The sequence below is a fragment of the Pseudophryne corroboree genome, chromosome 10 (assembly GCF_028390025.1).
Source record: "Pseudophryne corroboree isolate aPseCor3 chromosome 10, aPseCor3.hap2, whole genome shotgun sequence".
In the NCBI taxonomy this organism is placed as follows: Eukaryota; Metazoa; Chordata; class Amphibia; order Anura; family Myobatrachidae; genus Pseudophryne; species Pseudophryne corroboree.
Genome location: NC_086453.1, coordinates 158,336,256 through 158,348,644, shown reverse-complemented (window position 1 = coordinate 158,348,644; position 12,389 = coordinate 158,336,256).

The following is a 12,389-nucleotide window of genomic DNA, read 5'->3' as shown; positions in this document are numbered from 1 at the left end:
TGATATCATTCAGGTGCTCGAAAGGAAGGGGTATTTCTGAGCAAGAAAAAAAGCAATTGGTTTCCCCAGCACCCTGAATGATAACAGTAACCAGATATAAATCCCACATGATAATAGAATTCAGAGATCTTCGTTACACATATTTGCGCAAATGTGTGGTTAAGCCCCAAAGCCGCATCAAGGCCTCTCTATGTATTTGGGGTCCCTAGCGCTATATCTAGGTGCAGGGTGTGGCACCCCAAAACACCAGAATGAGCCAGAAAGCCCAGCATGGCATACCAGTGTAAAAAACTATAGTGTTAATAAATTAGTATTTAGGAAGCCGAAGCTATAGAGAGGGTGATACAAACATAAAATGTAATTAAAATAGAGAAATAGTGTTAGAAAATTAGTAAGTGAAAAGTGTTAATAGAATGTAAAGGTATGCCATACTAAAGCCATCCAGCTCAGCCAGTCCAGAGGCACCACACCTCACACCTCCATTACCCCAATCTGGGTCTAATATTAACCAGCAAGGAGCCACATGATAATGGCTCCTTACTAAAATATGTCTAAGCTAAGAGCTACCTACCTTGAAGCAACCCCATAATGCTCCATGTGGCATGTCAGGGCCTGCACCTCCTCCTAATGCAGGAACCTCTCTGCCTCTCACAACAGAAATATAGATTGGTAAATGCTCAATTAGCTTAGTGATATCATTCAGGTGCTCGAAAGGAAGGGGTATTTCTGAGCAAGAAAAAAAGCAATTGGTTTCCCCAGCACCCTGAATGATAACAGTAACCAGATATAAATCCCACATGATAATAGAATTCAGAGATCTTCGTTACACATATTTGCGCAAATGTGTGGTTAAGCCCCAAAGCCGCATCAAGGCCTCTCTGTATATTTGGGGTCCCAAGCGCTATATCTAGGTGCAGGGTGTGGCACCCCAAAACACCAGAATGAGCCAGAAAGCCCAGCATGGCATACCAGTGTAAAAAACTATAGTGTTAATAAATTAGTATTTAGGAAGCCGAAGCTATAGAGAGGGTGATACAAACATGAAATGTAATTAAAATAGAGAAATAGTGTTAGAAAATTAATAAGTGAAAAGTGTTAATAGAATGTAAAGGTATGCCATACTAAAGCCATCCAGCTCAGCCAGTCCAGAGGCACCACACCTCACACCTCCATTACCCCAATCTGGGTCTAATATTAACTAGCAAGGAGCCACATGATAATGGCTCCTTACTAAAATATGTCTAAGCTAAGAGCTACCTACCTTGAAGCAACCCCATAATGCTCCATGTGGCATGTCAGGGCCTGCACCTCCTCCTAATGCAGGAACCTCTCTGCCTCTCACAACAAAAATATAGATTGGTAAATGCTCAATTAGCTTAGTGATATCATTCAGGTGCTCGAAAGGAAGGGGTATTTCTGAGCAAGAAAAAAAGCAATTGGTTTCCCCAGCACCCTGAATGATAACAGTAACCAGATATAAATCCCACATGATAATAGAATTCAGAGATCTTCGTTACACATATTTGCGTAAATGTGTGGTTAAGCCCCAAAGCCGCATCAAGGCCTCTCTGTATATTTGGGGTCCCTAGCGCTATATCTAGGTGCAGGGTGTGGCACCCCAAAACACCAGAATGAGCCAGAAAGCCCAGCATGGCATACCAGTGTAAAAAACTATAGTGTTAATAAATTAGTATTTAGGAAGCCGAAGCTATAGAGAGGGTGATACAAACATAAAATGTAATTAAAATAGAGAAATAGTGTTAGAAAATTAGTAAGTGAAAAGTGTTAATAGAATGTAAAGGTATGCCATACTAAAGCCATCCAGCTCAGCTAGTCCAGAGGCACCACACCTCACACCTCCATTACCCCAATCTGGGTCTAATATTAACCAGCAAGGAGCCACATGATAATGGCTCCTTACTAAAATATGTCTAAGCTAAGAGCTACCTACCTTGAAGCAACCCCATAATGCTCCATGTGGCATGTCAGGGCCTGCACGTCCTCCTAATGCAGGAACCTCTCTGCCTCTCACAACAGAAATATAGATTGGTAAATGCTCAATTAGCTTAGTGATATCATTCAGGTGCTCGAAAGGAAGGGGTATTTCTGAGCAAGAAAAAAAGCAATTGGTTTCCCCAGCACCCTGAATGATAACAGTAACCAGATATAAATCCCACATGATAATAGAATTCAGAGATCTTCGTTACACATATTTGCGCAAATGTGTGGTTAAGCCCCAAAGCCGCATCAAGGCCTCTCTGTATATTTGGGGTCCCAAGCGCTATATCTAGGTGCAGGGTGTGGCACCCCAAAACACCAGAATGAGCCAGAAAGCCCAGCATGGCATACCAGTGTAAAAAACTATAGTGTTAATAAATTAGTATTTAGGAAGCCGAAGCTATAGAGAGGGTGATACAAACATGAAATGTAATTAAAATAGAGAAATAGTGTTAGAAAATTAATAAGTGAAAAGTGTTAATAGAATGTAAAGGTATGCCATACTAAAGCCATCCAGCTCAGCCAGTCCAGAGGCACCACACCTCACACCTCCATTACCCCAATCTGGGTCTAATATTAACCAGCAAGGAGCCACATGATAATGGCTCCTTACTAAAATATGTCTAAGCTAAGAGCTACCTACCTTGAAGCAACCCCATAATGCTCCATGTGGCATGTCAGGGCCTGCACCTCCTCCTAATGCAGGAACCTCTCTGCCTCTCACAACAAAAATATAGATTGGTAAATGCTCAATTAGCTTAGTGATATCATTCAGGTGCTCGAAAGGAAGGGGTATTTCTGAGCAAGAAAAAAAGCAATTGGTTTCCCCAGCACCCTGAATGATAACAGTAACCAGATATAAATCCCACATGATAATAGAATTCAGAGATCTTCGTTACACATATTTGCGCAAATGTGTGGTTAAGCCCCAAAGCCGCATCAAGGCCTCTCTGTATATTTGGGGTCCCTAGCGCTATATCTAGGTGCAGGGTGTGGCACCCCAAAACACCAGAATGAGCCAGAAAGCCCAGCATGGCATACCAGTGTAAAAAACTATAGTGTTAATAAATTAGTATTTAGGAAGCCGAAGCTATAGAGAGGGTGATACAAACATGAAATGTAATTAAAATAGAGAAATAGTGTTAGAAAATTAATAAGTGAAAAGTGTTATTAGAATGTAAAGGTATGCCATACTAAAGCCATCCAGCTCAGCCAGTCCAGAGGCACCACACCTCACACCTCCATTACCCCAATCTGGGTCTAATATTAACCAGCAAGGAGCCACATGATAATGGCTCCTTACTAAAATATGTCTAAGCTAAGAGCTACCTACCTTGAAGCAACCCCATAATGCTCCATGTGGCATGTCAGGGCCTGCACCTCCTCCTAATGCAGGAACCTCTCTGCCTCTCACAACAAAAATATAGATTGGTAAATGCTCAATTAGCTTAGTGATATCATTCAGGTGCTCGAAAGGAAGGGGTATTTCTGAGCAAGAAAAAAAGCAATTGGTTTCCCCAGCACCCTGAATGATAACAGTAACCAGATATAAATCCCACATGATAATAGAATTCAGAGATCTTCGTTACACATATTTGCGCAAATGTGTGGTTAAGCCCCAAAGCCGCATCAAGGCCTCTCTGTATATTTGAGCACCTGAATGATATCACTAAGCTAATTGAGCATTTACCAATCTATACTTCTAGCACAGTGTATGCTTCCAATAGGGGGCTCTGTGTAACATATAGATGAGTGCACTCTACTGGCAGTAACCTTCAATAGAGGGTGCAGTTACAGTAGTTAAACTGATGTCAGCATACAGTGGGACACAGAGCAAACAACACAGTCCTGGCACACACGTAGTGCTGCAGTTCAAACAGTCAAGGCATAAATGGCACTGTCCGTGTTTTCCTTGCAATTAAAGCGGTAAAGGGGAACAGGGGGTTCACACAACCCTATCCCTTAAGGCTTTCTGGTGGCTGGCAGGCCCAAATAAATCACGTGTCCCTTTCCTTGTAAATAGAGTCCTGTTGTGATGTTTGCAAGGTGGTCACTGTTGGCCTGGGTGCCCATAGGTGGGTGCTGTCTGGAGTGAGGTAGAGTACCTGTACTGTCTGCTGCTGTTGCCGGCTAAGACCGGTCACTTCTCCTCACTGCTGCTTTGCAGGGTGACAGCCTCCCCATGTGTGGCATCTCCCCCTCCTGCGGTACATGCTGCTGCTCCTGTGTGGCTGTGTCCCGTCTCAGGCCAGCTCCTGCTGGTTTACTGCATCTTGCCACCATCAGGCTTCTCCCCACCAGGGCACACTCTCCTCTCTCTGCAGCTCTCCTTCCTGCCTCTCCCCAAACTCGACCACGGCCAATCAGAGCGCTCCCAGCTTCCCACTCTGCCAGGGATCCTGCTGGAAAGTCCAGGGTCCTAGTGCTGTACACATTTTCTCCCGGGTGCCATGGTTGCTTGCTTATCAATCAGATTAAAACGGTTTCAACCCTTACAGTGTCTGGCTGCAGCTGGTGTAAACTAGGAGAAGGGATACCCCAAGAATGGGTTATCACAAACCCACTATGTTTTTGGCCACAGAGGCTGTGTGTGACATTACGCAGTTGCCAGAACCCACCTGAGCAATGGTCCAGACATGCATCTGTTGTCCAGACTGCGCCCCCCCAATGCCGCTGCAATGCTGTCTCTATGCCCCAGACTGCCCTGCAACCGCCTCTGCCTGTCAATCAGGCAGAGGTGATCGCACAATTGAGATGTTGTTGCATCTCACTGTGTGCGCACGTGAAGTGCAGCTACTGCGTGTGCGCACACTGCACTGTCCTTCAGTCTGTAAATGCTGCAGCTGCAGGGTCCAGGTCTGAATTAGGGCCTGAATCCCCCTTAGTTTGACACCCCTAGTGGATGTTGAGTGTAGTGTGGATCGTACCAGGGGCCTAATTCAGAGAGGAATGCTGTGTATAAAAGCCATGAACAAATTATCATGAAGCACTGGCATCTTCTCTTAAGGGATCCAATACTGAAAAATATAATACCCGAAAAACAAGTATTCATCAATCGAAAGGCCAACAATTTGAAAGATAGTCTGGTTAGAAGTTCTGTACCTCAAGAGAAAGGAAACCCCATAAGAAGTAAGGGATTCCATGAGTGCAGTACATTCGTTGCATGCAGGACAATTAAATCTACGACCTTCAAGTATACCACCTTTAGTACAATCTGTTTTTATTAGTATAGAAAAAAACAAATAAACAGTCAAAAGTCATCAAGGCTGTAAACAGATGAACACAAAATCAATCAGTACTCCATTGACCATAATTATATAATCAGAAATACAGCTGTCAGTATAAAAACATAATATAATCTGACATCAGTTATGCATTCATATAAGAATACAGGTTGAGTATCCCATATCCAAATATTCCGAAATACGGAATATTCCGAAATACAGACTTTTTTGAGTGAGAGTGAGATAGTGAAACCTTTGTTTTCTGTGGCTCAATGTACACAAACTTTGTTTAATACACAAAGTTATTAATAATATTGTATTAAATGACCTTCATGCTGTGTATATAAGGTGTATATGAAACATAAATGAATTGTGTGAATGTAGACACACTTTGTTTAATGCACAAAGTTATAAAAAATATTGGCTAAAATTACTTTCAGGCTGTGTGTACAAGGTGTATATGTAACATAAATACATTCTGTGCTTAGATTTAGGTCCCATCACCATGATATCTCATTATGGTATCTAATTATTCCAAAATACGGAAAAATCCGATATCCAAAATACCTCTGGTCCCAAGCATTTTGGATAAGGGATACTCAACCTGTACTGAGAAAGGTAAATAAAAACAGAAGACAGAAAAGATAGAAAGAGAAAGACATAAGACAAAAAGAGAGGGATGGAGAATTCACAGAACATCAGATAGGGGAGGAGAGTAGTTGGGCCTGGTAATCAGGTGTACTTTTAAAAGCCAGCCAGTCGCTCCAAGTAGCAGTTGAATTTAAGGAGGGGGGATTTCATAAAGGATGTCAGATCGTCCATTAACATATAATGATCAAGCCTCTGAAACCAGCAGGAGATGGGAGGGCATAGGGTCGTTCTCCAATAACAGGGTATTATTGCTTTTGCAGCGTTCATCAAATGTCAAAGAAGTGAGGTTTTATAAAAACTGAGATACGTATCTCCATCAGGTTAAACAATCATAACTCAGGCGTGTTGGGTAGTGTAAGGCCAGTAATCTTTGAACATATCTCACGTATTTTAGGCCAAAAACTCATCAGGACTGGACATCCCCACCATATGTGGAGAGGGGTGCCCAATTCCTGGTTACATCACCAACAGGTAGAGGGTATGTTGGAGTGCATCTGGTGGACTTGTACTGGGCATCTATACCAATGGGCCAAAAGTTTATACTGAGTAGCTAGCACTTGGAGGTGAAGAGGAGGTTGCAAAAGTATGTGTAAAAATACAGGTCCACTGATCCTCCGTCAAATCTCTACGTAGCTCACCCTGCCAAGCCGAGACATAAGAGGGAGGACCAGCAGTCATATCAGTAAGGCATAAACGATACAGCTGTGAAATTCAATGTCTAGGGGAATTGGCAGCCAGGCATAAAGATTCAAATTTAGTGGGGGTATATGACAAAGTGTGTTTCCCAAGAGAGTATATAAAGTGCCTAACCTGTAAATAAAACCAAAAGGAGTTAGATGGAAGGTCATACTTCTGCTGAAGGTCCTCAAAGGAACAAATGCTAGAGTTCGAGACTAAGTGACCGATGCGAGAGATACCCGCAATCGACCAAGAGGGCAATCTTGGTTATTAAATCTACCTGGAGGGAAATCATGGTTATTAAACAGGGGCGTGGATAAAGAAATTCCTGAATTAAAATCTGGAAGATTCTTGTATTTTTTCCAGCATTAAAGTGTAGGGCTCAGGGTGGGGTGAGTGAGACGAGGACATCTGGACATCCATGGGAGGACACCCGTCGGGGCAGGAGCAGAGTGGTCTACAATAAACGGCCAATATTTCACAACATGTGGTCCGGACATCTCGACAATCCTAGCAAGGTGGATAGCATGATAGTACACTAGAAAGCAGGGGAGCTGAAGACCTCCTCAAACTCTACTTCGAATTAGGGTGGCACGAGATACGCAGGGTCCAAGTGATCCCCAAATAAATCGGCCCACCATACTCTGGAGGTCCTTAAATAAGGAAGACGGAATATTAATTGGTAGGGATTGTAGTAAGTATAAAACCTTAGGGAGAATATTCATTTTGATGACATTCAATCTACCCAAACAGGATAGTTTCAAAAGTGACCAATTTTGAAAGTCCACCTTGAATTGCTTCAAGAGTGGAAGAAAATTAAGTTGAAACAGGGAGTCCGTATTAGGGGACAATAGAATCCCTAGATATTTAAGCTGGGTCTTGTTCCAGAGAAAAGGGAATGAACCATTAAGGTTATTTACCATGGAGGGGGGCGCCAAAATATTAATTGTTACAGATTTTGCATAGTTTATTTTAAAATCATTGACATGACTAAATCTGTTGAATTCATGCATAAGGGCAGGGAGAGAGGTCACTGGAGCAGTTATGGTGGTCAAAAGATCATCTACAAACAAAGCCAATTTATATTCAAAGCCACCAAGCTGCAGGCCTTTAATATTGCCGTTTGAGTGTATTGCTCTCGCCACCGCCTCCATGCATTAAACAAAAATATGGGGAGATAAAGGGCATCCCTGATGGTTACCATTCCCAAACGAGTCTGATAAAGCCCCACTGACACGTACTCGCACAGAAGGCTTGTGGTACAGAGCAAGTATCAGAGCAATATGGCCCCAATCCCAAATGTCGGAGGAGGCCTTCCATAAACTGCCAATTAATCCTATCGAAGGCCTTCTCTGTGTCCGTGGACAGAAGGATAGTATTATCGCTGTTACGGACAGCGTGATGAATAAGGTCAATAATTTTTGTGGTGTTATCTTTGGCCTCTCTTCCCCTGACAAATCCCTCCTGGTCCCCATGGATCAGAGTCGGCAAGAGCTGATTTAACCTATTAGCTAACATTTTAGCATAGAGCTTAATATCGTTATTTAGTAAGGAGATAGGTCAATAAGTAGAGCATTGAGTGGGGTTCTTCCCCTCCTTGGGAATTATAGAGATATGTGCCTCTAGAGATTGGGGGGGGGGGGGGGGGACGCGTTCGCAGCAGTTATTGCATCAAAGGCCTTCAAGAACAGTGGCATGAGGGATGACCGGAAAGATTTATAATAGCTCACTGGGAAGCTGTCCGGGCTCAGACTCCTCCCAAGGGGAGTAGCTGAAAGGGCCAATTCCTCCATAGCAAAGGGTCGTTCAAGAAACTCCACATCATCTCCCAATGACTGAGGAGAGTCTACAGATGAGAGATAATCATTAGCAGCCTCCACAGATGAAAGAACATCAGATGGGGATTGGGTCTTTCTTAAGTTATAGAGATCCGTAAAGTAAGATTGAAAGGCCCCTGCTATTTTTGAAAGGTATGAACTCTCGAACTGAGTGGACATAAGACCTTTGGCGTTTAGATTTCAGAGCTTTCGCTAACATAGAACCAGGTTTATCACCCCATAAATAGAATTTGTGACGATATCTCTGTAATTCAAATTTGGTTTTCTCTTTCATAAGTTTTTTACAGGCTAATCTCGCTTTAGTGAGATCATGCAGCACCTGTCCATCAAGCGACTGCTTGTAAGACAGCTCCAAAGATTGGATCAGAGTCAAAAGCAGCCGTCGCTGTGCCTCCCTTTCCTTTTTAAACTGGGATTCCAGTTGGATACATTTACCCCTAATTACACATTTATGAGCTTCCCAGATCACAACCGCAGGCATGTCAGGTAAATCATTAAGGGAGATGTTTGGAGTTTGGAGCAAGCCGTCCTTGAGTCGTGGATCATGGACTAAGGTCTCATTAAATTTCCATGACCATGGTTTTACAGAAAAAGTGGGGAGATAAATGGAGGTAAATACAGGGGCGTGATCTGACCAAGTAATCTGGCCTATATGGCTATTAGTGAAAAATTGTAATTGTTTATGGTTTACTAGAAAAAAAATCAAGACAAGAATAAGAATCATGAGGGGTAGAATAAAAGGTGTAGTCTCTAACAGTGGGATTGTGTAATCCCCATAGATCAACCAGCTGACTATCATGTAGAAGTTGACATACCCTAAGATGATCTCTGGAGGAATGGTGCAGAACAGTCAAGCGTGGGATCTAAGGTCCAATTAAAGTCCCCCCTATTATTAAACAACCCTCTCTCAAAGGCTCTAATAGTCGCATAACCTTGGTCATAAATTTCCTTTGTGATAGATTGGGTGAGTAAACATTGACCAAGTTATATGTTTGGTCAAAAATCTTACACTTTAGAACCTGGCATCTTCCAGCCACTAAAACATGGTGGGAAGTTTCTGTAAGAACTAAGTGGCGAGGCATGAGTATAGTTACACCCAGTGATTTACCCAGAGGGTTATCACTACTGAACCGGTGAGGGAAATTATGGTTTCTAAGGGGAGGAACATTATTCTGTTTAAAATGAGTCTCCTACACAAAGGCCACGCCAACCCTCTCTGAGTGGAGTTCGTTTGTAGAATGTAGAACGTTTTTCAGGGATATTTAATCCTTTGACAATGAAAAAGCATATTTTCAATGCTCTCGTATTTAAAGAGGCCATAATGAATCAGAGAGGGAGTGCGGGAGACAGGCAGGAGAGCCGATTGGGGAATACATCAATAAAAGGAGAATCGACCCCACCAAGGGACCACAAAAAGCAGTCAATTGTGAAAAAGGGGAATTGGAAAAAGAGAGAAAAAAAAACACAGACAGAAAGAAAAAATAGAGAAGGATGAAAACTTGTTCACCCATGAACCAGTCAAAAAAAAAAATTCAGACCAACCCAACTGGGGTGAGGCGTCTACAGCTGCCACCCAGGGCCTCATAATCTAGAACAACAACAACAACAAGTCAGGAGCATAACTAACTAAATCCTGCAAATAGAGAGTTAATACAGGATGTCCTGCTGGGGGTAAGCACTCAAGCAGAAAATGGCATGTGAACCGTAAAAACAACATTACAAGAACAACATTGCATTAAAGAGAAAAACAGTATGTAGTAAGGGCAATATAGCAAAGCCCAATCGCCAGGAACACAAACCCACTCACAGCTCAAGTCCAGGGAATACTTAGGTAAACAGCCGGCAAGGTGTCAGGCCTAGCCAGTAAGTCCTGGAACAAACAGTAGAAAGGTGTCAAAGAATTCCACATGCAAAAGCAATGGCTGTCAGGTACCAGAGGCCTCTGGACAAGAATGTGGTGAATTCAAGCCTTTCTTGTGATTGTGGATGGGTACCCAGGGTGTCCGCGCTGGAGGAGGTGTGGGAGGGTCCAACCTACAATGTAGTTGTGTTCAATCAGGGAGGGACGGTTTGTCAGTAGAAAGGGCAGAACAAAATTGTTCCAGCTCATCTGGAGACTGTAGACTTAGTTTGCGACCATCATGAGAGGCTTAGATCCTCAGAGGGAAGCCCCAAAGAATGCGGATATTCTTTTGTTTTAGGGCATCCGTAAGTGGTTTAAGAAGCCGTCTATGCTGAAGGGTGTTCCAGGAAAGGTCAGGGAAGATCTGGATTTTGGAACCACTAAATTCAATTCCATCTAATTTCCTCGCTTTTGTCAAAACATCTTCTTTAACGTGGTAAATAGTGGAGACGGCAGTTAATATCTCTGGGAGCATCAGAGTGAAGGCCCTTCGGACGTAGCACGCGATCATAGAGAATGATACTGTCCGATTTTGCACCGATAATTTAATTGAAAATCTTGGTGAGCACATCTATGATGCCCGGCCCTTGTATACCCTCAGGGATGCCGCGTATCCTAAGGTTGTTTCTTCTCCCTCTATTGTCCAAATCATCCATGCGCTGAAGTGCCCTAAGTTCTTGGGCATGTGTAAGGACGGTAACTCCAAGTTGTTGCTGATAAGAATCCAAATCACAGAGGTGATATCCCATGTCAGAAACAGAATGAGTAATTTGAGATAGATCAGCCTGGAGCTCAGATATTTCCGCTTTGACTGTAGCACCAATTCTCTTTTTCAAATCTAGAAAATCAGATTTTGTAGGGAGATCTTTCTTGGTAGGTAGAGATCGAAGATGTTTTAGGACATTGGCCACGGTGGGTTCCGGAGATGTATCTGACCCACTCTGAGGTGACGATGCCATGATATCAATGGTATTAGTAGGAGAAGAGTCAGCAATAGAACAATTATCGTCACTCTGGGCGTTGTGGTCAGGTACCAAGTAATGTAGCAAATTAAACTGTGAAGATGCAGAGCCAGATGATTTGGTGTGAGACGTCCGCCCACTTTTCCTGGTTCTTCCCATCAAAAAAGAGGATGCCCACTGGCGGAGTGAAATACAGCAGGGAGAGCTAAAAACAGCACATCAACATATAGAGGAAACCCTGGTTACCGCCATAGGGTCATGGCATTAGAATAATCAACATGGCATCAGCCTAGGTGGAACAGCAAAGGAAGCATGAGTGTCATAGTTGGAGCCAGGAAACACTACACTGAATGTGAACAGTATTGGGAATAATATTGTTGTAGGTGCACAAGTCACTCAGCAATGTAGATGTTGATATGAAACAGCTGGGTCTATAGATATTGTGGTTTTGTAATTTAATTATTTATATACTCACCACTGGGAGCATGAACTACTCATAAGAGGATCGTTAAATATAGGTGACAATCATCTACAGGCAGGTCTCCATATATTTATTATTATTCTTTATTTATATGGCGCCACAAGGGTTCCGCAGCGCCCAATTACAGAGTACATATGCACATAATCAAAAACAGGAAAACAGTGACTTACAGTTGAAGACAATATAGGACAAGTACAGGGTAAATAAACATAACTACACCAGTAAATGACATAGAGATAAGTTCTAGGTGGCCAAAAAACTGTGGGATTTGGGCAGTTGAGGATTATTAAAGTAAGAAAAGTATAAGCACATGAGGGAAGAGAGCCCTACTCATGAGAGCTTACATTCTAAGGGGAAGGGTAGACAGACAGGGGTGACACAGATGGGGTACATAGAGAGCGTGGAACAGAGGTAAAGGATGAGATTTGGTAGGGTTTGGTAAAGAAATGGGTCTTAAGAGCCCATTTGAAGTTTTGTAGAGAGGCGGAGAGTCTGAGGGGGAGAGGTAAAGAATTCCAGAGGAAGGGAGCAGCATGTATAAAATCTTGGAGATACAGATGTATCCACTGTTATCTTGAGTAGTTTTCTGTGCCTAGTCACAACATGATTTATTAGCATAAACCCTTCAGCTATTGTTCTCAACTGCAATACAAT